Source organism: Felis catus, chromosome C1, assembly GCF_018350175.1.
Source record: "Felis catus isolate Fca126 chromosome C1, F.catus_Fca126_mat1.0, whole genome shotgun sequence".
Classification (NCBI taxonomy): domain Eukaryota; kingdom Metazoa; phylum Chordata; class Mammalia; order Carnivora; family Felidae; genus Felis; species Felis catus.
This window is the reverse complement of record NC_058375.1, coordinates 146,227,954-146,254,842: the sequence shown is the minus strand read 5'-3', so window position 1 is coordinate 146,254,842 and position 26,889 is coordinate 146,227,954. Positions and strand designations below refer to the sequence as shown.

Below are 26,889 nucleotides of genomic sequence, written 5' to 3'. Positions count from 1 at the left end.
TCCTTTCTTTATCCAGTTTAAATAAAAGGAAAATGGCTTCTAAGAACCTAATACCCTAAGCCATATTATTTTCATCACTTATCAAATACATTTAGAAGTGTGTTGTGTCTTATTAAAATACTAGTGGTATAAAATCTTAGCTAAAAATTTCCTAAAATGTTTACTTTGAACAGAAACTTTTGTTCATCTTCATATAACCATCTGGCCTTAGCAGCCACTTGTGGATACAAGGTAAGTAATAAAGCTCTCTAAGCATAAGTCACCAAGTCATACTGGGAGGCCATCTCGTTTGATAGTAGCAAATTCTAGAAAATCCATTTCAGAAAACAACTTCTCTGTTATAGTTTGTGGGGTTTGTTTCCCTCTCTATATTATAAAACCTTTTTATAGCAGGATATAAGTGGGCAATCAAATATGAGCTTCCGCAGAGGACATAACACTAAAGAATATGAAGCTTGAACAATCTAAATTTAAGTCATTGTTTAAAAAGCACCCACACTTTAACAGATCTCACTATGAAAAAATAAAGTAAATCAGTAATAATTTCATTTTGCCAGAAAAATAAATAAATGTTCCCAAATAATGATTTAAAATTTTGTTAATACATACATCACAATAAATTTTTAGGTAGGGGGGAAACATTTTCCATTAATTAGTTTTCTCCTACTAATTTTAGTGAACTGACCAAATGCCAGCTTGACCTAATTAAAATTGGAAACCATTTTTTGTCTGATGCATAAGTCAGAAATCTGATTTTGAAAGAACCAACATAAAAAATTCAGCTGAAAAATGGGAAACAAGAGCACAGATATGATCTAGGAAGAAATATTTAACCCAAAGAGGGAGTAGGAACTCGCAACAAAAGATGAAAATCCTGGAAAACAAGAAAAAACAAACAAACCAAAAAAAAAAAAAAAAAAAAAAACATGGTCTCATTCATGTCAGGACACAGAATCAGAGTTCTGGACAAACTCTGACCACAATCATTACCTAAACATCCTCAGGTATTCAAAACGTCGGCCGCCGCGTTTCCTTTTCCTGAAAAGTTCCGGAGATCAATCCCTGGTCAGATAATACAGGAAGAGGTCTACTCTGAAGTTGCTAGAGATGTCTTGGCTTGCCTTAGCCCTGGTCTTTCTCACTGAAGTTGAATATGATCATCTCTCCCTCCTCCTTTTCTTTCCCCCATCATGTCAACAAGGAAATGTACACTATGCCCTTTATTAGCTGCTTCTTCCTCTAGAACACGACCTCTGAGTTTTCTTCTTACCTCAAAGGTGATGAATTTTAATGGAATTATCTAAGTATGTGGATGAGCGTCTAGAAACACATCAATAATAATCTTCTTGGGGCACCTGGGTGGCTCAGTCGGTTGAGAGTCCGACTTCGGCTCAAGCTCAGGTCATGATCTCAAGATTCATGAGTCCAAGCCCTGCATCGGGCTCTGTGCTGGCAGCTCAGAGCTTGGAGCCTGCTTTGGTTTCTGTGTCTCCCTCGCTGTCTGCCCCTCCCCCGCTCACACTCAGTCTTTCTCTGTCTCTCAAAATTAAATAAAAAACATTAAATTATCATCATCATCATCTTCTTCTTCTTAGTCTAGTTCCATTCAGTCCTTCCCTATCTCATTAAACAACAATCCTGAAATTAGCCAGTTGTGGAGATCCCACAACTCATGACCGGTAATTTTCTCTGGAAACATCAGATAAAAAATATATCCCATTATATACAACTGGAAAGAGTAACAGGCAGGCCATGTGATACATTTTTATGCAAGTGGGTTAAAAGTGGCAAGAATGACGAGTTACAATTCTTAACTTCAATCCTAGGCTTTAAAACTTCAGAGATATAGTGAAAAGTGTTATTTAGTGCACATAAAGAATTTTACTGTGGGCTTTTAATACTTTTCCACAGAAAGTTCATTTTTGAAAGCTTAGGGTTGTGCTGGCTTTTTCAAAATGCTGAAATACAAAATAGCAAACATTCGTGATACAATGCTGACCTCTTTTTTGCTGTAATCTTCAGGAAACTTGAGGTCTCTCTGTAGCTAAAGTGACATTCTCTTCACCACAAAACTGTCTCAACTATTTGAGCCCACGTTAATATCTCCCCTCCATAACCACTCAGTTAAAGCCAACATTCTCTCAATGGGTATATGATTATGCAAGATCTTATGCTGGTCCTTAACTGTTTTACATCCATATATTTTACCTTGTTAAACAAACTCTCTCAAAAGCAAGAAAACCATAGTTTTTCTAGCACTTGCTACTATGTAATAATGCTACCCAAGCCTACAAAAAACTGCATTTAAGAAGTCAAGAGCTAAATGTACATTTGACCTCTGAACAATGCAGGAGTTAGGGGTGCTGACCCCCTGCACAATTGAAAATCCACATGTAACTTCTGACTTCCCCAAACCTTGACTATTAATAGCCTACTGTTGACTAGAAGCTTTACTGATAACAGAGTTGATAAACACATATTTTGTATGTTATATGTAATATACACTGTATTCTTATAATAAAGTAAGCTAAAGAAAAGAAAATGTTATTAAGAAAATTATAAAAAAAGGGTGCCTGGATGGCTCAGTTGGTTAAGCATCAGACCCTTCTGACACTTGATTTTGGCTCAGGTCACGATCTCACGGTCGTGGGATGGAGCCCATGCTGGGCTCTGTGCTAAGCATGCGGCCTGCTTGGCCTTCTCTCTCTCCCTCTCTCTCTCTGCCCCTCCTCCGTTCATGTGCGTGTGTGCTCACTCTTTTTCTGGCTCTCAAAATCAATAAACTTTTCAAAGAAGGAAATCGTAAAGAAAAAATCCATTCACAGTAGTATACTGTATTTATCGAAAAAAATCTGCATAAAAATGGACATACACCATTCAAACCCAAAGTTGTTCAGGGTCAAATGTGTTTTATTTCTGATGTTCTCTCTGAAGTGCTGTTTCCGCACTTAGGGACACCCTTGTGAGTTCTGGTGTTGACAAGCAGAAAGACTCAAGTTTTGAAAAACCTAAGCAGAAACGTCATCACATTAAAAAAATAAAGAGGAGGGGCGCCTGGGTGGCTCAGTCGGTTGGGCGTCCGACTTCAGTTCAGGTCACGATCTCGCGGTCCGTGAGTTTGAGCCCTGCGTCGGGCTCTGGGCTGATGGCTCAGAGCCTGGAGCCTTCTTCCGATTCTGTGTCTCCCTCTCTCTCTCTCTGCCCCTCCCCCGTTCATGCTCTGTCTCTCTCTGTCTCAAAAATAAATAAACGTTAAAAAAAATTTTTTTTTTAATAAAGAGGAGAAATTGGATACTTATCTGGAAAACTGTTTCCTTCTGTAATAAGGGATTCCCACTAACCACCTTCCCCCTTAAGCACCCACACCACAGGAAAGGAGATAATGCCTGGATAATTCAAGCACAAGCAGCAAGAGCTAAATTTTCTATTCTTTGCCCAATTCTTTCCCTTTTGAATACAAAAAGAAAAACGTGTAAGAAGGAAGGAAGCTAATATTTGAAGTCTACCCCCTAACAGGTACATCACTAGCCATTTTACATATGTTTTATCATATATTATCCACACTGTGCCAATGAGACAATTGAGGCTCCGTGGGTTTGAGCAGGTTACCAAAGGCCGAAGTCTTGTTTTCTTCCCCCCACTACACTCAGCTAGAGTTTGTCCCACAGTTCAGTCATTCACTGAGAAAATATTTATTGAGCACTTGTTACTAGTCACCATTCTAGGCACTAGAAATAGGAATCTGTGTGAAGCAGACCAACTCTTCTCATGGAATTTACATTCTCGTGATGAGAGACAGAAAACAAATAACCGGACAGAATAATTTCAGAGTTATAATAGTTTGCCAATATGATTTACTTACAATGATAATCGAACCTCTTTAAATAGCGATAATGAGATTAAATAATTACAAGAACTAAAGGGGGAGGGGATAAAACCCATGACAATCGGTAACACTGCGGCCTTCTTGCCCATTACTAAGCCCTCAATACATCTTTTAATACATCAGAGAGAGGGAGGGGCACCTGGGTGGCTCAGTCGGTTAAACGTGTCAGACTTCGACTGAGGTCATGATCTCATGGTCTGTGAGTTTGAGCCCCACATGGGGCTCTGTGCTGACAGCTAAGAGTCTGGAGCCTGCTTCAGATTCTGTGTCTCCCTCTCTCTCTGCCCCTCCCTTGCTCACACTCTGTCTCTCAAAAATAAATAAACATTAAAAAAATAAAAAAAATAAATAAATCAGAGAGAGGGAAAACAAAGGATAGCTTTAATAATGCTCAGTTTCTTTACAAAATGACTGTGTGAGATACCAGAATGGACAGCTCCCACAATGTTGTTTGTCAAACTCAAAACACCACTTCTTATCCAGTTTTTACTAAGGTAACACTGCTTTATTTGAAAAGTTGATTTTTAAAAATCAAGACAGTATTGTAACCTGACACATGTCCTTACAAGGAACACAAAGGCATTTCAACATCCACAGCATAAAGTTCCCCAGGCTGCACATGGTATCCATTGGGCAATGGCACCCAGCTGTCCCTGTAGAACTCAGGGACCACAGTAGTCAGAAGCAGGCAGGAAGGGCCTGGCCCCAGTGTGGCAATTGCCATTACCGTCCACAGTCGAAAAATACACTGCACATCAAACTTGAAACATATGCAAAATTCTAACAGTTTTGTTTTAAGCAACAAATGGTGTAAGTCACCCGCCCTTCCCTCACCTAATTATACAAAACTATTTATAAGCTGACCAAATTAACTGTTAGCTGTGTCTACCGCTGCCTCTCATGATAGGTATAATGGGATGTGTAATGTGGGTTGGTCCATGTCACGAAGGCTGTGAGAATTTGGTTGTAAGTTACTCTGAAACTCTCAAGGCTGTTAGCAAGTGAATGCTCCCGTGCAGAAGGCAGAAGGCAGTGTAGACACCAAGTGCTGAGAGCAGCACTTCATCCGCAGGGCTCTCTCTACCTTTCTGCCAAAGCACTCTGCAAATCTATTTTTGCTCAGAGAAGCTGAGGGGGCTGTTTTAGGCTCATCGGTGTACACTTTCCATTTCCTCCTGGGACTGTCACACTCCAGCAGCTAAGGTCCTCAACGGAGCCTCAGCCCCCCTTCTAGAATCTTTTCCTCCCTTGCTTCAGAAGGGAGCGCCAATCCTCAGGAGGAGAGCGGCATCCACAAGCCAAAAGTTTGCCGCAAACTTTCCATGAGATACCAACCCTCGCCCCAAACGTATTACACCCCGCCGCCCGCCAAAATGTAAATACTAACCCCTACTCGAGAATGAGTCCCCCTTCTGTTGCTGGGGAGGAACCCTAAACTCTCTCCCACCCCCCAGCCAACGCCGGAGTCCTAGAGGACTCGCCCGGGTCAGAACCGGATTGCTCTCCGCCACGACCCCGGGGGCGCGGGAAGGAGGTCTCCCAAGAAGCACACACCTGAGATCGGTCCTGTCGCGCGAGGGGAGCGCAGGAGCCCCCAGTTCCTCCCGGCGGGGCGGAGTCTCGGCCTCCCCCCGAATCAGAGACTCGGCCCTGATCCTCGCGGCGCGGCGCGCGTGGCTGTCACTCCCGGGCAGCCCGGGCCAGTGCAACCCGCCGCGGCCCCGCCTCCCCGGCGACTTCCTCCCCCCCCCCCCCCCCCCCCCGCTGCCGCTCCTCCTCCCTCCCCTGGGGCTGGCGCGGCGGCCGCGTCCAGCCCGGATTCCTCCCGCCCGGGCCGCTCGGCCCTGCAGGGAAACGCGGAAGTGGAGGCGGGAGCCGGGGTCGAGGCGAGGGGGGGAAGCGTCGCGAGCCAGCGGGCGGCGGGCGACCGAGGTCCCCGCCGCCCGAGGAACGTGACCTGGCGGGGCCGCGGGGCCGCGGGGCCCGCCGGGTGGGGCGGCGGCGCGCCGAGGCGTTGGCCCTCGCCCCGGGCTGCGGCTCCCGCCCCGCGCCCCGCCTTGCTCGCGGGCCGGAAAGCCTGGGCTGGGCTAGGCCCGGGGACGGTGGGGGAGGTGCCCGGTTGCCTCGGCCCTGGCCACCTGCCCGCGAGAGAGGAGACACCAGCCCGCCTGCACGCCGGCGGGCTGGCTTACCTGATTTCTCGTCGTCCGCCCCCGGATCTGGCTTCCCCTCCTCGGCAGAAAGGCTTCCCTGGGCCTAGAAACGCTTCTAGGAAGCGGGCGGACCCCTGGGACCCGGCCGTCGGAGCCCAAAGCCCTCGCGCGGACCCCCTCCGCACGCTCTCGACCTCCCGACCTGCCCGCTGAATGTCAGCGCAGGAACCCGCAGGGAAGGCCAAGCCCCGGCGGGCGCCGGGAGGTGGGAGAGGGGGGGATGCCGAGCGAAGGCGCCTCAGGCCCGGCCTCATACAGGTGGGGGGAGGCGCAGAGCCCCGGCAGCGGAGCAGCAGGCTTCCCAGATGCACCCCCTAAAACCGACCCTGCCCACTGAGCATGCCCAGCTTACTTGGAACCACCAGAGCTAAGCAAGCCCAAGTGGACCCAGGGAGGGCGCACATGGGGCTCAAATGGACCCCATATCCTTAAGACCTTTCCTCCAACAACCTCTGGGAGTTTTGCAAAGAAGGTTTCTACCGTGGTGTTGGAAAATACCCAGGGGAGGGTTGGAAAGACCTTCCAAAGGAAGGCAGCCAAATTAGTTTGAAGCAAAATCGCAGTGCTGGGTTTTTTAAAGCCAATTACTTATTAAGTCATTTACTAATTTCTTTAAGTCATAATTTAATTAAGTCATAACTATAGTAATTGGCATAAAGTAATGTGTAGATTCATTGGGTCCCAAGCTCACAGTAAATGTCAGGAAACCAGCCTGTCCAAATGGTTCTCAACCTTGGATGCATATTAGAACGGGAAGGCGGGTATAAAATGATCAATCCCAGGTTCCCACTCCCACACCGAGCGTAGATGGAACCTGGAAATCCTTACGTTTAAAACTGTGGCTCTGAAAGGGCAGTGGTGGGAGCCAGCAGCAGCATCGAAGAACTTAATGGAAATACAAATTCTCGGCTTCACTCCCAACTACTTGATCCCTAAACTCTGGGGCTGGCACCTAGCTATCTGATTTAACAAGCTCTTCCAGTGATTCTCTTGCACACTAAAGCTTGTGAACAACTGCTTAAACATTCCCCTCAGGTATTACAGAGAACCCCTGTAACAAAGCACTGTTTCCACATTTTGTTCAAATCCCAATTCTATATCATTTATCTAGAAAAGCAACAGGTTACCCAGAAAGGCAATAATCTGGTTGAACTGAAGTGTCAGTCCTGTGTTTCCTTCCCACGAATTCTCCCAGAACGGTTCAGTTCTTGGAAAATGGAGACCACCTGTTTCCTTCTGTACCCTGGTATCTACCACAGTGCCTATGACACAGTAGATGTTTGATAAGTGTTTACTGATTTGAAATGAACGTTTAGATGAACGATTTGTTCCAGACTCTATTATGTCTACTGTTTATTTCCCCCACAAAATCCTGGTCACCTTGCTAGCTAACAAGCCAGTGGGGATTCTGTTCTCAATAACCCATGGCCATCCCTAATGGCCGAAACCAAAGTCAGATTGATGGCATAGAACAGGGGAGAAGGGAGAGGATTTTGAGGAGCTGAGAAAAGTCAGAAGCATCGGACATAATTTCATTTGCCAAAACTGGGGCCAAGAGCGACCAGAGGAGAGCAGAAGGACACTAGGCATCTGCTGAATTTCAGGAAAAGCACCAAAGGAAAAGGTGGATATGGGAGGGCTTAGGCAAGGAGAGACAAGAAACTTACCATCATGAGCCTACCGGTCACTCTGGACCTTCTTTTTCTAAACAACCCACCTCTGGCTCCATATCTCCATCCTCTCTAAATACATCTAATCTCAACCACAGCCTTGAAAAAATAATTTTAAAATTAAAAAAAAACTGTTATTTTTTAAATGTTTATTTAATTTGAGAGAATTAATGTCAGCAGGGGAGGGGCAGAGAGAGGGAGAGAGAATCCCAAGCAGGCTCTGCACTGTCAGCTCACAGCCCCATGCAGGGGCTCCATCCTACAAACTGTGAAATCAGGACCTGAACAGAAATCAAGAGTCAGATGCTTAACCAACCTAGCCACCCAGGTGCCCCAAAATAGAAAATTGTTATAAAAGTTTCTTCCAATTACTGCATAAAACATGGTAATTTGTAAGTATTCAGCATAAATTAGGCATCCACTTGTTCACGACAAAAGTGGCAAAACATTGTTCATTTTTAAAGATAAACACTAGATAATTTCCAAATGCAGAGGTTTACGCTACTCTGCTTTAAGACTCACAGAAACTTAAAAACCCAAAATTATCCTCTGTTTATTCCATCAATATTTTCTAGACGGAATACAATATTAAAATAAATTGTTCCTTTTAGCCTTATACATATCGCTTTAAAACTTAATATACTATTTATGAGTACCCAAAGTAGCTTTCTGCCTATGTCTGCCCCTTTGTCTGACTTATTAGGACAAGAATTCCACTGAAAGTTCAGTTGCTGATTAGGTTATCTGACAGGAGTGTAAATTTCAAGATGCTTAAGCAATTTCTTTTTACTATAAAGATAATTTTGTGGGGAGGAGGGGAATAATCATTAATTTAGGAATTATTATTGCATTAGATCCACCAACAATATATATGTTAAAAAAAAAAAAACAAACAACCTTGCCTACACACACATATACTTGCCACATCTTCTTTTTGCTCATGGAATTCAAACAAAACCAAACAAACAGGTTGAGGGCTAAAAAAGGGAAAAGAAAAAAAAAACACCAAAAACAACTTAGTGAGGGTGTAGGAGGGGAAGCACTCCCCATAAGTAAATCTAAAAACATGAAGTAATTATTTCAGCAGGAAACAATCTACTAAAGACCAGTATCTCAGGAAAGTTGGAGTCTTAGGTGTTTCTCTGTGTCATCACAAGCATGACTCAGCATTTGGAAGGAACTTGTGTTTACCGTCTTTCAGATTAAGGGTGTCAAATAACTTTGGTGCCACCTAACTCTTTTCTTGGGTGCCTAAGAAAACTTCAGGACTGCCATGGGTGTTCGGTCTCACTCACATGGCTACCAAAGTCTGAAAAGTGTTCCCTTTTTCAATTGTTCCTGTTTTACCAAAGCCTGAGTTTGCCCCCCCCCCATTAATTTATCTTGCATTTTAGTGTTATCAGATGAATTTAGGTTATTTCCTGGATTCACGTGTAACAAAAGGAACAAGTTCTTCCTTTCCCAACCCTGGAGAGTAGCCTATCTGCTGCGAAGACATCTTAAACACAACTGCTGGGGGTGAACTTTCCCCAACATGGAGGAACCTTCCACTGGTGATACTGTTGTCCACCTTTTACAACCATCTCTATATGCTGAGGGTCAACTGTTTCAGTTCCTGCCCATTTCTACAGAGAAACAAATTTTCCTCAAGTGGTCACAGGTCACCAAAGTTTATGATAACATTTATGGAATATAAGGATTGCAAGGGGCCATAAATGTTATTAACTCTCACACTTTTGTTTTACAAACAATGAAATCAAGGCCCCACAATATGAGTGACTTACCTCAACGATAGCTAAACAATAGAGCCAAGATTAAAATGAGAAACTACGTGGTATACAGAACAGTGTATGGGCTTCAAGTCCACTCTCTTCCAAGTTCTTTAACCTAAGTTCTCCGGTCTCCCAGAACGTCAGTTTCTTTATCAGTGGGTACGTTAATAGTGAACATTCACATGGTGTTTATTCTGTGCCAGGCACTAGGCTTAACAAGGTCCACGTAATCTTTAATAAGATTAAATTGGAATAAGTCTCAGTTTTTGGCTTCTTGATTTTGTTTTATTTTTACAAAATAGGGAAATTGAGGCACAAAATTGTTAAGTAACATGCCCAAGATAACACAGCTAGCAAATGGCCACACTGGGATTTAGTGGGATAATCTATGCAAAAGGCCTGATGTATAATTGCCAACAAAAGTATCACCAATTTCACTTCTCTTCCCTAAGGGTGTAAATCAGAGGCATTCTGACTCTTGCTTCAAAATTGGGCCAAGACACCTTTATTCTGAGCTCTGATCACTGCATGCTCACATATTTCTTCAGTTATATTATTTTAGTACAGATCTTCCCCAACTGAGGATGGAGTTATGTCTTGATAAACCCAACACAGCTGGAAAATATCAGAAGTTGAAAATGCATTTAATACACCTCACCTACAAAACATCAGAGCTTAGCCTAATCTACTTTACAGGTGCTCAGAACACTTACATTGGCCTATAGTTGGGCAGAATCATCCAGCACAAAGCTTATTTTGTAATAAGGTGTTGAAAATCTCACGTAATGTAATGAAAACGGTACTGAAAGGGAAACCCAGAATGGTCATCTGGGTACAGAATGGCGGTAGGTGTATCAGTCGTTCACCCTTCAGATGGCGCTGCTAAAGGAGAGTGATAGCCCACTTCTGGTGTCCAGCATCAGGAAAGAGGGCTGGACCACACACCTCTAGTCCAAGGCAAAATCCAAATTCAAAAATTCAAAGTATGGTTTCTGCTGAATGTTTCTTGCTTTTGCCCCAAAGTAAAAAAAAAAAAAATCCTTAAATCAAACCATCATAAATTGGGGACAACCTGTCATGTACATGATTTAGGACATACTCCACGCACCTATAATCCTACCCATTGTTACAATAGTTACAAACATTAAGGAGATAACCAAGCATTAAACAACCACTACGAGTTTACCCCTTACAAAGAAAACAAAACTAATACAGGGTTTCTAAACGATGAACAATGCTGTCCACAAAAATCTTAAAACAAATCCTTAGCCAGGACCAGAGCAGTGATGTTGGGGCTTTGTGATTAGAGCAGCTCACTTAGCAGATCTCTGCCTACTTGTTATTTGAATTTTTAAAAGCAGAATTATAGACATCTAAAAATAGCCGACAAAAAAATCTTCCCATGTCAGTGATTCTCAAAGAGTTAGGATCAAGAATAAGGTGAAAATATACGATCCTTGAAAAGATGAAATAAAAATACTAAATATACTTTTAAATGGGTACTTGAAGTTTTATTTCTGCTTTATAAGAATCTGGGAAAGTATTTTTAAAATAAATTTTTAAAGCATCAGTATAAAGTGGCACCAGGAAACTTACTTAGATTTAAAGGCCTTGAGGGTGAAGGAAATGTGAAGTCCTTCCTCAGGCAGGCATCCACTGTGTTCCTAGGACAGAGCAGCACTGAAAACAAGCTTTTTCAAATGTTGATGATGTAAATTGAATAATGTTGACTCTGGCACATAGCCTCCTATTTAATAGCGGCAGGAAGGTTGTGGGTAAACAGAAATGTCCCAAGAAACTCATGCAGAGAACATGAATAAGTATTAGGTTCTGATGTGGGAGCTGAAACAAAATGGAATACTGGGTTCCTCAGAGTAAATCTGTTGATGACTCAGTGACAGAGGCAGCTGAGCCAAGGGTAAGCAGCCTGAGAAACCAGAGATTTGTTGAGTTCCACATTCTGAATACCTGTTACATAATCTGGAAGCGGCTTGGATCTCAGCAGTAGATGATTCAAATAAATTTAACCACTGTAATGTTGTAATGTGATTTTTTTTTTTAAAGGATCAATCTAAACAGCAATAGTAGAACAACCATAGCTGTGGACAGCGTTTATGTCTGTGCATGATTAGCTTTAAAATGAGAATGTTGTGTCTTAATTCAGCAGCCCGAAACACGTGGGCAATGACCTAATTTCTGTCAAGCCAAGAGGAAGGTACTTTACACACAAGGGTACCAGCCAGAGAGTAACAGGTGCTGTTCCCTCAGCAAATACCTTGGCCTCAAAAGCAAATCTCCATTCTTCCTCTATCAGCAAGAGCATCACGCAAAGCTGAAAAAGGAATGATAGGAAAGTAGAGAATCTTTCTTCTGTTATCATTGGGTTACATACTGAAGTTTATTTTTGAAATAGCTCTTCAAGGGGGCATAAAACAGGAGAGAATGTTTCCACGTAACCCCCACCAAGAGGAAATTTGCCCATTCGGTGGAAAGTCTACTGTTTTAAAATTCTCTAGACCATGCTGTAAACAGATAATCCCTTTCCCTTTCTAACTTTTAACTCTGGTCAGGTTTCTGAGAACTGAGATAACCTGATATGTGATAAGAAGCCAGAAACTGGTGTTAGGACATCTAAAAAATATGTTTCTGGTATATTTAAGGTATGCGTGTTCCAGAAATATTTTTCAATAATCAAATGTGGAGGAAGACAATCTTTCCTGAGTATGTATGCACTCTTCATTGTCAACCTGGGTCTCTTGTGGTTTTGAAACAGAGCAGAAGTCCTTGCTCTCACAAAGATCGCCTTCCCACAGTGAGTCTCAAAGTGCTGCAGGGTGAAATTCTAGCTTCTCCATCATTATACTCACTAGACACAGTTTATTTTTTAAGTTTATTTATTCATTTTAAGAGAGAGCAAGAGTGCACTTTCAAGCAGTGCACAGAGAGGGAGGGAGAGGGTCCCAAGTAGGCTCTGCACTGTTAGGAATGGTCCAATGAGGGGCTCGAACTCACCAACTGAGGCACCTTGGTGCCCCACCCTAGATACAACTTACTACGCACTTGCTCTTGGGCCAGATGAAAAGCAAATAGTTCCAAGGCTTATGGACCCAAAGCAAAGAATTAAAAGCTATCCTGTAATAGACAGAATAGTGGCCTCCCTGGAACCTGTGAATGCTACAGGCTGGGGCTGGGGGTGGAGGGTGTGGTAAGGAGATGTTGCAGATTTAATTAAGAATCTTGAGATGGAGACATTATTCTGAATTATCAGAGCGGACTCCAAGTGCAATCCTGCGTATCCCTATAAGATTGAAGTAATCTTATAAGGGTGGGTGTGCTTGAGTCGCTCAGTCTGTTAAGTGTCTGACTTTGGTTAGAATCAGTTCATGAGTTCAAGCCCTGAGGCAGGCTCTGTGCTGATGGCTCAGAGCCCAGAGGCTGCTTTGGATTCTGTGTCTCCCTCTCTCTCTGCCCCTTCCCCTCTTGCACTCGAAAGAAAGAAAGAAAGAAAGAAAAGAAAGAAAGAAAGAAAGAAAGAAAGAAAGAAAGAAAGAAAGAAAGAAATGTCTAAAAAATTAAAAAAAAAAGATTGGAGTAATGGAAAGGTTTTACAGAGATAGAAGAGTAAAACACAGTGTGATCATGGATGCCGACTAGAGTAATGCAGACACGCTAAGAAAAGCCAGCAGCCACCGGAGCTAGAAGAAGCAAGTAATTAACTCTCCCTTAGACACATTGGAGAGAGTGACGCCCTGCTGGCTACTGATTTCAGTCAAGTGACACTGACTTTGATCTTCTGGCTTCCAGAACTGTGGGAGAATATATTCCTATTGTTTTAAACCAACAAGCTTATGTAATTTGTTACAGCAGCTACAGGAAACTCATACAGCTTCCTTCATTTATTTCTCTTTGGCACTAATGCCAATCTATCCTCGTGGAGCTGACCCTTCAGGGTGTTTTTTATTCAAGATGCCAAAGCAAGGGCCCCTGGATGGCTCAGTTGGCTAAGCATCTGGCTTTTGATTTCAGTTCAAGTCATGATCTTACAGTTTGTGAATTCAAGCCCTGCATCTGGCTCCACGCTGACAGTGAGATGCCTGCTTGGGATTTTCTCCCTTTCTCTCTGCCCCTCCCCCACTTGTGAGCAACTTCTCTTTCTTTCTCTCCCTCTCACTCTCTCTCAAAATAAATAAACTTAAAAAAAAAAAGGATGACAAAGCAATTTACAACCATGTAAATGGACTCCATTTTCCACCCTGTGGTACATCCAACTGATACCAGAGCCTTCTAGAATTTGAGAGATGCCGGGACCATTTTATATTTTCTGAGCTGTCTAGTAAGTAAAAAACTGCCAGAACAAGTTTGTTTTTTTTTTAATTATAGTATAATGTGAATGTTACAATTAGCCAACTCATACATAGCAAAAGGACTTCAGTAACTGTCCATATAACTCATTTAGAGATAAGAGCAACATTTTAAATGTGGGGTCTGTGGGTGACAGATTGTTGCACCACCCAGGTCTTCCTCCAAGTAAAACTCAGTATGCCAGCCGCTGGAAGCATCTTTGGCCACCTCGTTCAGAATCTGCCTCTACTGCAGAGAACTACCTCATTCAAGGTCATTCCTTTCCTGGGCTAGTGCTTATCCTGTGACTGAGTGACGAGGGGTATAAAGACTCTGCTGGATAATTGGGAGATAACTCTGATGGGCTGCTGGCACTCCAGAACTACCCAAGGGGCCAGAAGTGGCGAGGTGGAGGGGGAGAGGGGAGGGGGGGAGGCGACTAAGGCTTTGTTGGGCTCTCGTCAACATTTACTTCTCCCTCTGCCCAATCCTGCTTCCGCATTCTTCTTTCCACCAGTATCCCGAATAATAACCTGCATGGCTTACTCTGTCTCAGTAACTGCTTCCAAAAGCCAGCCTGCACCAGGGCCCTTCATAAATGTGATGCCCAGGTAACCAAAACCCTTGAGTTCCACAGAATTTTAAATTCACCCTTTCTGCTTGTTCCTATTTCTCCCCTGGAACTGTGCATTCCGGTCCAGTTCAGATAAAGAATCATCCCCGAGGGTCGGAAACCTCTGCAATGTGCTGGACCCTATCAAAAGGCATAAGGCTTCTCCAAAGTACATGCCATACAAGAGCATGTGTTGCTGAATTTTTCCTTGTCCTCTCAGGTTTTTCATACTGTTTCTAGCATTAGTCAATTAGCAGATACTTGTCCCGAATGCCCTGTACGAGGAGGCATTAGACCTAGGAAATCTTCCTGGATGACAGGCTGCTTCAGGCTCCTCTGTACCAGGCACTAGCCTACTGTTCCGGGAGCAAAGTGCTCTATGCTCTTATCACAGTCCAGATTGTAGCAGTTGATAGTCTTCAGGTCGAAGTTTGCATACACCTCCCAGGCAAGATGAAATGAATCTGGCCTAGATACACGGTGAATAAGGTGTGGTGGAGTCTGTGGTAACTTGGAGAGAGCTAACATCAAAAGAGGTTAGCCCGCTGCCTCAACCCAGTGCTCAAACTTGGCGTTACCAACTAGGACGAGAGAAGTTACGTGATCCCCTGTGTGATGCAATATGGAGACCACATCATGACCTTTGAATTATTTTTGCTCCATATGTTTAACCTGAATTAACCAAGCCTTTAGATATGAACTCCAGTTCACAAGGCAACTGACCCCTTCACTCAGATGATGTCATAGAAGAAAAGAATGGAGGTGGGGGAGAGCCTGATGTAGTGTAAAAGTGACTAATGTGACATAACCAAATGCAATGACTGTCTTTTCATTGGATCCTGGCTTGAAAAGAAAATGAGTGTAAATGACATTTGGGGGACAATAAAGAAATTTGAATATTGACTGAGTTACAATGACATTAGGGAATTACGAATTTTTTTTTTTTCAGTATGATAATCATATTGCAGTTGTGTAGGAAACCGTCTTTATTTTTGGAAATGCACGCTGAAGTATTTGGGATGAAGTAATACATCCACTTTAAGATGGTTCAGCAAGGGGCACCTGGGTGGCTCAGTTGGTTAAGTGACTGACTTTGGCTCAGGTCATGAAATCATGGTTCACGGGTTCAAACCCCGCATAGGGTTCTGTGCTGACAGCTCAGAGCCTGGAGCCTGCTGTGGATTCTGTGTCTCCCTCTCTCTCTGCTCCTCCCCTGCTTGTACTGTCCTTCTCCCTCTCTTTCTCAAAAATAAATAAACATTAAAAAGACTTTTAAAAAAAGATGGTTCAGCAAAAATATAAATGTTTAGATATGTTTTTAATTCCATAATAAATATGGCAAAATATTAACAATCGGTGAATATAGCAGTACTTGAAAAAATATCTATTTTTCTTTTTACTTTTCAGTAGGCCTTGAGATTTTCATAATCAAAATCTTCAGAAAAAAATGAAAGCAGCAGCCTTTACTCAGTTTTTGTCCATTACTGTCACATGGGAATGCAGTCCGGTGTTGCTAGATAAGGTACTCTGAATTTCCAAAAGACACTGGAAATCTGGAATCTTTATGTAAAATGCTTTTGCCGCTTAGGAAAATATCTGCAACCATAACTAGAAACAAAGAAACAACGCCTCTGTGCAGGCCTGCTACAACGCATCGGGATACCGGGATTGACTCTCGGCCTCTGACCCACCATCTCTGGTTTAGATTCTTTGCACCTTAACCCTTTTCCTTACACCTTAGCCCTCTGACCCTGCATCCTGGATTTTCCTCTTTCTCAAGGTGGGATGTGGCTAACTTAGTTCTTTTCTCACTCTCGCTCTTCTTTTTTCCTAACTAGCCTCTGCCACTTTGTAGTTTCACTGAGCACTTGGCAGATTATGTGGGAATTAATCAAGCTATGGGCTTCTCCGGAGTATCAGATGATTTAGCAAACTCGAATTGTTTAATAATTATCCTAGGGCACTAAACATTATCCTAATGATCTAAAATAGTTATTAAACCTTCCCACTTAAGATTATTAAATTGCAACATCTGTCTTCAGGAAGCATTTCAATTGCATGTAATATTTGCGAAACATTTACAACTGCTTTTAGTTATATCTCATACCCTGTGATAGGTTTATAGTTTTTTCCTTATTTAATGGCTGAAAACACGAGGCAGAGAGTCCTAAAGGTAACTTGAGTCCTCTGTACGAGGAGGTATTAGGCCTACCAAGCTTCCTGGATGACAGGCTGCTGTTTATCCAACTGCGCCACGTTCTCGCCAGCCCTTGTTTGCTTTATTAGCTAATTACCGGCTGCATATTCATCCCAGGTCCCAACTATATTAAGGGCTATTTACTAGCTAAAATCAATACCCTTTCGATTAGACACCTGGCGTGGCTTTTGGTAACTAAGCATTATTTGGGCTTCACTGCTTTTACTCCATCAGGGAGATGGGAAAGTGCTTTGTTTTGATTTTTCACACTTGGTGGCTACTGCTCTTAGCAGTAGGAGATTAAGGGCAGTGGAGACTCACTCTGCCATGGCAGAAACTAGGAACAAACATAATATTTACTGGACAAGGAAAGGGGCAATGAAAAATAAAATGACAAACAGTGATTTTACTATTTTAAGGTTCTTTTAATCTCTTTGGATATATGTCTGGTCCCCAGGCACCATATGGACCCTAAAATTACAAAGATAGATAAATTACATTCTCCAACTTGGTCAAGTTGGAAAGAATGGCATTGAAACAATAATTATTATAAAAGAATGAAAAGAGCTAAAAGTAGTAGAACTAGGTTTTGGCATAGCATGGCAAAACCTTTCCAGAAAGAAAAATTCCAAGAAGTCTGTTTGTTAGTGACGGTGGTGAAACCAACCAGCAGGCTGTTGTTAATGTAGGTAGTTTATTACAGAAATAATAAAATATTATGTTCAGTTTGGAACCATGAAAATATATAGACAAAAGAGAAAAAGATCACCATAATCCTCCCTACGGATCATAATGAACCATTGTTGATAGCTTGCTATAAACATTTTAACAACGTTTTCTCAGATATATATGGACAACTTTTTAATATAACAAAAAACAAAACATGTGTGAAGACATTGGTTGAATCAAATAATTCAAAGCCAGATCTTGCAATATTACCTTCATGACTTCAGAAAATCTACTTAATCTCACTGAGCATCAGTTTTCTTTTCTATAATACATGGGTAATGATACTACCTTAGTGGATTATTATAAAAATAATGATTTGAAAGAACTATAATTCTTAGAGCAATTCCTGGTGTATATAAAGTACTGAACATATGCATTCAACCAACAAATATTTATTAAGAGTTTTCCATACTGAACACTTAGACCAGGTCATATGAACTATATATGGTAGCTATCTTAAGTATTATCACTACTATTAACATATGTTCTTTAAATCCTCTTTTATTTCACAAAATATCAAGAACATCTTTTTATGACAATAAACATGAATCTATATCATCATTTTTACTGGTGGCATAGCATTTTGATGGGAAGATCTATTATAATTTATTGAGACAACCTCCCGTTCAAAGATGACTTTCAGTTTGTATTATAGTTAACATTGCTTTGAATATCTTTGTAACCTTGTCCAACTGATTCTAAGGATATATCTTTTAAGTGGAATTATTGAGTCAAAGATGATGAACATTTTTAAAACTTTAACATCTGTTACTAGCTTGCCCAAGGAGAGCTTGCAAGTAGATGGAAAGGATGCCAGAGCTGGGTATTAAAGAATAAGTAGAAAAGAGATGGGAAGAAACGTGATAGAAAGACATCTATAAGAAGTTCATTGGCTTCAAGTTGTTTCAAGGTTATACTCTAATGCAACGTATCTTGTGGGCTAAATAGATTATAAGGGCAGCTAGTTTTAAAAGAGAACTTTGCTGTTTAACTAAGGTAGGTGATATAAAGGATAAGGTTGGATTTTTTTCTTTCAACTCTGAAGAATACTCTAAGGAGTTGGAGCACCTTCTGAAATACTACCATGCACATTTTCATGATCCACACTGGACAAGTCTTCAAGGAAGGCAAACCATTGTTACCACTTAGCCTAGTCTTCCACCATACTCAACTTTCTCTCTGCTCCCAGGACTTGTACAGAACTATAAGGTACTTAATGCAGATTTGCTGTTGTTTTACCTTAATGTATGTAAAAATAACCTGGAGCACTTGTTTAAAAACGTTTGTTCCTAGAAGTAAAGGGTATCTACATAGATTTTGTCTCTGTAAAAACAGGTTGAGGACTAAGAATCTGCATTCTAACCAGAACCACCACCCCTGGCTAATTCAAATAAAGGTAGTCTTCAATGGCGTTATGATGAAAAACTCTTCTATAGATCCTTGCTGCTCAAAGGGTGGTTCCTATATAAGGAGCAAAAGCATCACCCAGGTCCTTGTTAGAAATGCAGAATCTCAGGGCACCTGGGTGGCTCAGTCGGTTGAGCTTCGACTTCAGCTCAGGTCATGGTCTCACAGTTCGTGAGTTTGGGCCCCACGTTGGGCTCTGTGCTGACAGCTCAGAGCCTGGAGCCTGCTTCGGATTCTGTATCTCTCTCTCTCTCTCCCTCTCCCCTGCTCATGCTCTGCTTCTCTCTGTCTCTCAAAAATAAATAAATGTTAAAAAAAAAAAAGAAAAAGAAAAAAAGAAAAAAGAAATGCAGAATCTCAGACCTCACTCCAGACCTACTATACAAAATCTGAATTTTAACAAATTTCCTGGACAATTGGTATGCACATTTAATTTTGATAAACCTTGTTCTATGGGTTAACAGTCAGTTAATAATCTGGTATATCCAACATAGGAAAAATTTCCCTTAAAAAGTAGAAGTCCCATCCACTTGGCTTTTTGGGGGATCTAGAATCCAGATAATACTGGATACTGAGAAGATGCAACAAGAATCCTTGATCCTTCTAGAATTACTTGAGTAATCTGAGGGAAAACAAATTCCCCAAAGGATAAACCTGTGGCAAAGAAGACCCCTTCACTAACATTCCAGGAAATATAATGAGGAAAAATGAGATCTGAATGATCTATTAACAGTACCCTAGTTATCCCCTTCAGCTTATATATCCATTTCTAACTCTTTTCTAGGTATAAATGACTTTATGGGAGGTTGCAGAAATATTTAAACAGCTTGAAGTATGATCAATAGATGCTAAATGAAATAAAATTGGCTTGGTTTTATGTCTCTTGTCAGTTTCTATTGACCAACCTTTTAAATTGTAAAATTATGCAGCTGAAACTAAAAGCAAATAGGGAAAATGATGGAGCTTTTATTTAGCATTATTAGTTGATATTTTAAGAGGGGCAAAATTGGTAGAAATACATCTTATTGAGTTACAGATTTTATTGTGTTAGTTTCTTATAGGAATCTGGCTGGATGCAAGTATATTGCAATCAAATGTGAACATTTGTTAGGATGTCCAAAGTTTCATCAATTAAATAATTATTTCAAATAGTTATGATGGGATTTGAAATAAGCCCAAAGGGAAAAACGTATGTTGGATCAAGTAACATTTTTGTATCTCACAATTCTTTGTGTTTCAAATATAATTCCAGAAAAGATTCAAAGTTTGTTAGACCTTAAAAATGCAACACATAGGGGCACCTGGGTGGCTCAGTCAGTTTAGCATCCAATTCTTGATTTCGGCTCAGGTCATGATCTCATGGTTTGTGGGATGGAGCCCTTCATTGGGCTCTGTGCTGACAGCACGGACCCTGATTGGGATTCTCTCTCTTCCTCTCTCTCTGCCCCCCTCCCCCAAATAAATAAACTTAAATAAAATAAATAAACATAGAATATAACTTTAGTCTTCATCCTCTAAGTTTTATTCTAAATAAGGCAATGATCAATTTTGATTAACAACAACAAGAAAAGACAGAATTAACCACAGAGCACTTAAGAGTTTTTGACTGATACTCAAAATTACTTGTCTTGATGCTCATTTCACCATAAAACTACTTAGGTAAAACTCAAGGCGATGGTAGGAGACTAATCTCCCTTTCTTATATTGCAAAATTATGCACATTCTTCTATCTCTTTGAACTTGTTGATGATAAGGGGAACAATCATGATTTTAAAAGACAAAAGAGGTAAAGAAAACAAGAAAAATAGAAGGGAAAATATGAGAAGTGAAAGAGATCCAGATCAGATCAATCAGTAAGGAGACTTTATGTCACTCATATATAGACTTTTTTTTTTTTTTTTTAGTTTGAGAGAGAGATAGCATGAGTGGGGAGAGGAGCAGAGAGAGAGAGAGAAAGATAGAGAATCCTGAGCTGAGTGTGGAGCCCAAAGTAGTGGCTCGACACCATGACCCTGAGCTGAAATGAAGGGTGGGACACTCAGCTGAGCCACCGAGCTGCCCCAGACATAGAGATGTGAAGCCAACAGTAATAGAGAAAGATCTGGAATGCTGATCCTTCTCTCCTTGAAACTGGAAAGAAATGCTACCTCTTCATGAAACTAAGCTTCAGTGTCAGCTTTAATACTTCACAGTCCATTTGGTTGGCTGGAGAAAAGAAGTCTGTGTGCAAATCTCCTGGTTGTCACTTTATGATTCATGATATAATATTTCAAACTTTTAATATTTGTACATGCCTGTCACTATTTTTGCTTCCTTTGTTATTAACATTTTTCTGCAACTTGCTTTTTAATCTAACTTACTTTCAGTCTTACTTTTAACTTCCTTCTTTTTTAAATGTTTATTTATTTATTTTGAGAGAGACAGAGAGAGAGAGAGAGAGAGAGAGAGAGAGAGAGAGAGAGAGAGAGAAAGTGGGGGAGGGGCAGAGAAAGAGGGAGAGAGAGAATCGCAAGCAGAATATTCCAAGCTGTCAGTGCGGACGGAGCCCGAGGCTGGGCTCAATCTCACAAACCGTGAGATGTTGTGCTAAGCGAAAATCAAGAGTCTGATGCTTAACCTGAGCCACTCAGGTGCCCCTCAGTGATCCTTTTTATTGCTCATTACTTTGCAAAGAATGAGATCAAAGAAACAAACAGAAAGTGATCCAAACAGCCAGATTCTTCTGAGTAAAACTGATTAATTCACCCTTCGGTGAACACCTACTATGTGTGAGGCATTATACAAGTTTCTGAAAATGCAAAGATAAATAAGACTAAATCCTGAACTCAAATTGTTTAAAATTCATGAGGAAATCAGGCCGTTACACAGATAAATGTAATTGAGGGTGGTAAACATTACAAGAGAGGTATGTGTCACTGCCCCAGGAGTACAAAGAGAGTGACCAACAGTGTCTGAGGACAGCCAAGGTGAGGTTTCAGTGAAGTCAGGTAGGGGCTAAGCTCCAAAAAGTGGCATCTTAATAGGCACTCAAGAATCATTTTAAAAGCACATGAATAAGTGAAGGAATAGAGTCAGATGTTAACTACTTGGATAAACAGGCAAAAATCAATCCAGATCTAACCTGTCCAGTATGTCAGGCAAATGAGCTTGAACTTTAGGACAAATTGATATAAAACGTGGGGACACTTTGAAATATTCTCACTTAATTTTAAGCCATGAATTCTGACACATTCATTTAAATAATATGTTTCATGTTCCAGTGTGATTTCAAAGGATGAGTTATTTCGATTCTTAGACAACTGAGGTTTTGGGGGGAAATATACAATGGGGTAGAAGACCTATGATCGTTATCAGCTCTGTCGGTGACAAGCCAGCTATTCTTAGTCAAGCCACAGCCTCTCCAGGCCTAAATTTTTCTCAGCTTTGGTGGCATCCAATTTCGAGTTCTAGTTGCAAAATATGTTCAGATTCTCTCTCTCACCATCTTCACTTCACATTTTGGTCCCAGTTTCCATTATCTTTGGCATGGATTACTAAAATGTTTTAACTTGACTCATTGCTTCCTTTCTTGCCACCATGCACTGTATTCTCAACTCAGCAGCCAGACTACTCCCTTTAAGTAAAATCAGGCCTTTCCTCTGCTTAAAATCTCCTAATGGCTCCCCATACCATTTAGAGCAAGAACCAAAGTCCTGACCATGGCCACTACCTACCACTTATCTCCTTAATCTCATCTCCCATCACTTTCCCCTCCTTCATTCCATTTCAACCTCAGGATCTCCTTGCTGTTTCTTAGAAGGAAAAAGGAAGAGAGGGAGGGGAGGGAGGGTAAAAGAGAGGGAGGGGGAAAGAAGGAAGGAAGGAAGGAAGGAAGGAAGGAAGGAAGGAAGGAAGGAAGCAAGGAAGCAAGGAAGGAAGGCAGGCATCTTCCATTGCAGGGACTTCAGACTTTGCACTTAATATTCTATCTGCAAGAATACCTTTCCCCTTAATACAAATCAAAACCACACCGAGATACCACCTCACGCCAGTCAGAGTGGCTAACATGAATAAATCAGGAGGCTACAGATGCTGGAGAGGATGTGAAGAAACGAGAAACCTCTTGCACTGTTGGTGGGAATGTAAACTGGTGCAGCCACTCTGGAAAACGGTGTGGAGGTCCCTCCCCCAAAATTAAAAATAGATCTACCCTATGACCCAGCAACTGCACTGCTAGGAATTTACCCAAGGGATACAGGAGTGCTGATGCATAAGGGTACTTGTACCCCAATGTTTATAGCAGCACTTTCATCAATAGCCAAATTATGGAAACAGCCTAAATGTGCATCAACTGATGAATGGACAAAGAAATTGTGGTTTATATACACAATGGAATACTACTTGGCAATGAGAAAAAATGAAATATGGCCCTTCGTAGCAACGTGGATGGAACTGGAGAGTGTTATGTTAGGTGAAATAAGTCACACAGAGAAAGACAGACACCATATGTTGTCACTCTTATGTGGATCCTGAGAACCTTAACAGAAGACCATGGGGGAGGGGAAGGAAAAAAAAAAGAGAGAGGGAGGGAGACAAACCATAAGAGACTCTTAAAAACTGAGAATAAACTGAGGGTTGATGGGGGGTGGGAGGGTGGGTGATGGGCATTGAGGAGAGCACCTGTTGGGATGAGCACTGGGTGTTGTATGGAAACCAATATGACAATAAATTTCATAATAAAAAGAAAAAAAAAACAAGAATACCTTTCCCCTTAATGTGCCTTCACTTGAAGGTCACTTCTTCAGTGAGGCCTTCCATCACCACCATCTTTACAATTTCTCTCCCTTACCAATATTTTTCCTGGTTTATTTCTCTCCACAGCACCTATCACCGTTTAGAGTACTATACATTTTGTCTCATTTACTGTCTCTTTTATTGATCTCCCCTATTACAGAATCCTAGTGCCACAGGGTAGGACTTCTGTTTTGTTCACAGATGTATCCTTAGTGACTCAAAGAATGTCTAGCACATAAAAGACCACCCCCAGTTTAATGAATGAATAAGGTAATTAATGAAAAGTAAAGAGTTTGGATTAGACTTCCTTCTCACTCTACTTTACCACAGTTGAATAACAGCACACGCGTCATTATACTGTCTAAAAGATGGAGGAAATGGAGCAGTTATCATCATCATAATATAATCCCTAAATCTAGTTAAATATTATGTAATACCTTTATGTCCTTTTTAAATATCATATATTAAAGACCTATTGATCCCTTCTGGGACTGTCATTATTTAGAATCTGTATGGGATACCTGATAGCATTCCCCATTTTCTAAACGCAAATGGCATTGAAATCACAATCATTTAGAAAGTAAGTACTCATGAAAGCAATGCCAGTACTCAATAACCTTTGAGAAAGTTTTCAGATCTCATCCATTCTGAATGTAAAAACTTGATTTCTTTTTTAATAAAGTTCACCAATAACATGATGCTGCCAAAGCCACTGAAATGTCACAGAGCTACAGAGCTAGAAAGTAACTTGGGATCATTTGATTCACACCTTTTCCGTAAAGTATGTAAATATCAAAGCCACTCAGGACCCACCTACTTCTTAGCATAGAAACACATTTAGACATATGTATGAGAAGCATGAATCCTCTCAGATAATAGACCCATTCTTTAAATTTTAATGTGAACGTTTAACCTCACATTGATTCTCTAATTTTGTGCTTCAGTATCAATTATTACAGAACTATTGGATTTACCTTCCAGTTTATGTAAAATTTGAAGAATAAGAAACATATGTAAGTAACAAATTGTATGCCATTTACGTTCAACTATTAGTCTGCTTTAAAACATCAATTCTGAAAGTAGTTTCATTCAGAACGCTAAGACAAGAACAGATTAATAGAGACATATGTTCTCTGTGTTTGTATTACAATATTTAAATTTAAGTAACAGCGAGACTGACACTGAGACCCTATCCTTCAATTATGAGGAAAAAACAAGCTTTGTCTCTGAGCCCTTTGTGCATTTGCATCAAAACTTTTAAATTTAACACTGCAAATTGTTTAAGCAGAAGTGGTTGAATTCTTGAGGCAATCTGAATCCAACTGAATACTTTCTGCTCCTTTACTAATTGTGTTAAGTATATAAATCACTTCATCTACATTCTTCACACTCCCATGGAAGAAAATTCAGAAATTCAGAATGAAAAAGAAAACTGTTTGAGTTCCAGTTCGACCTTTTTAAAATATTAACTTTTTTCCCTAACACTCAGTTTCTTTACTAGTAAAAAAGGGAAATGTTACCTGTCACACAGGGTTGCTGTGGAGCAAAATGCCTGAAAGATATTTGTGACCACAGGTAACTATAAACATAAAAGGCCATCATGGTTATTAATTTTGACATCACACCTACCAAAACAGCCCACAAAGTACAAGTAAAACTCACAAAATACTGAAGCACCAACCTGCCATTTTTTTGTAAACTCAGCAAAAACATATTTGGTCTCCTATGTAGATTCTTCTCTCAGTTTTACATTCATTTGTCCTCATAACCAAGCTGGTTATCTTTATACTGGTGAGAAACAGGTTTTGCCATATTGGTTCTCATTAATTAGTATTAATAGCTAACATTTATGGAGCTAAGCTTATTACATGCCGGGCACTGTGGAAGCACTTTATGTGCATTAGCCCATTTAATTCTCCGAACAACTCTGCATACAATTGTACTAAGGAAGCAACTAAGAAAGAGATGGGAATGCCCTGCATAAGTCTACAGAGCTAGAGATAGAGAGGGGATTTGAACCTGGGTAGCCTGCTCAGGTCCTGTACTCTTAACCATGATACCATACCACAAGGGTTTCAGACAGTTGTCTGCAGTACTTTGTGAGGCTGACTGATAAAGCTTATGTCTTTATAACTCAGCGCTGTTAATGGAAGTCTCGGGTGATTACCAGTGTTCTCAACTGACTCAGACAAGGATGGTAAACTTCACTGAGGATGGTAAACTGAGCCAAGCAAACTACTTACTATCTGAGCGGGCTTGGCTTTTCTGGACAAGCAAAGTATTCCTTAAGCCTATGAAAGATGTTATAGGAAGAATTCTTCCCAATGATTCAAACATTATAAATGTGATTTTTTATACGTGTGTTGGTTCTATAATACAGGTTCATGGAGTCAGAATATGGCAATTACACTTGGAATCCTTGCCCTTCTGAGGAACAACTTAAGGTGTAACAGCCTTTAAGGTCGTAGTAGAAGACATCATATTAACTTGATGTCTTTCAGCTATTTTGTGCTAAAGGAAAAACTGCTAGAAATGTCCGTTGCTATATTCTTTAATATACAGGATTTCATATGACTGAAAAGTTGTACAAATAAAACATGGAGTAAATCTGTTACGGGTGTGTTATAGATCATGTTGTCAAGAACATAAACTCTGGGTTCAGGATCCCGACCTTCCATTTACTTTTTGAAGGATCTTAAGCATGTTACTTTTAGCCCTCCTTTCCCCTTCTCTTAACTAGAAGTGTTCCAGTTTATGGTAATTATTTTGTTGTTAGTTCAAGCTGAACAAAGACTGGTTTCTTAAAAGCACTATATGGGGTGCCTGGGTGGCGCAGTCAGTTAAGCGTCCAACTTCAGCCAGGTCACGATCTTGCGGTCCGTGAGTTCGAGCCCTGCATCGGGCTCTGGGCTGATGGCTCGGATCCTGGAGCCTATTTCCGATTCTGTGTCTCCCTCTCTCTCTGCCTCTCCCCCATTCATGCTCTGTCTCTCTCTGTCCCAAAAATAAATAAAAAACGTTAAAAGCACTATATGTATTTTTACTTATCTTCTCCAACCTTATTACTTTTCCTCCACTACATAAAATTAGTCTTAGGAGTGGATAGAAAATCACATTAAATTGGAAATAATTTGTCTGTTAGACATTCAGTTAATTGACCAAATGCAATATTCCTTCAACCAGAGTCATATCCTTTTTGGGTAAATATTGTGTTTATATAATAGGGAAAGGGGAAGAGCAAAGAGGTCTCTAAGTAACCAATAGCAATATTAACCTTTTAAGCATAAA

At 40.9% G+C, this 26,889-nt stretch overlaps 1 protein-coding gene across 3 annotated transcripts in view; it reads right to left on the bottom strand.

Annotated features, from left to right (window-relative positions):
* Window positions 1–11,310, bottom strand: part of GPD2 (glycerol-3-phosphate dehydrogenase 2) — a 146,376-nt gene extending 135,066 nt beyond the window's left edge. The window contains exon 1 of one of the 3 annotated variants that reach the window (XM_045033835.1): window positions 11,138–11,310. The gene's annotated coding sequence lies outside the window, so the exon portion shown is untranslated. Of the gene's footprint in view, window positions 1–5,440; window positions 5,575–6,078; window positions 6,336–11,137 lie in introns of those variants that run through there. The other 2 variants (XM_011285365.4, XM_011285364.4) reach the window with 2 other exon arrangements.
* Between the last annotated feature and the right edge of the window lie 15,579 nt (window positions 11,311–26,889).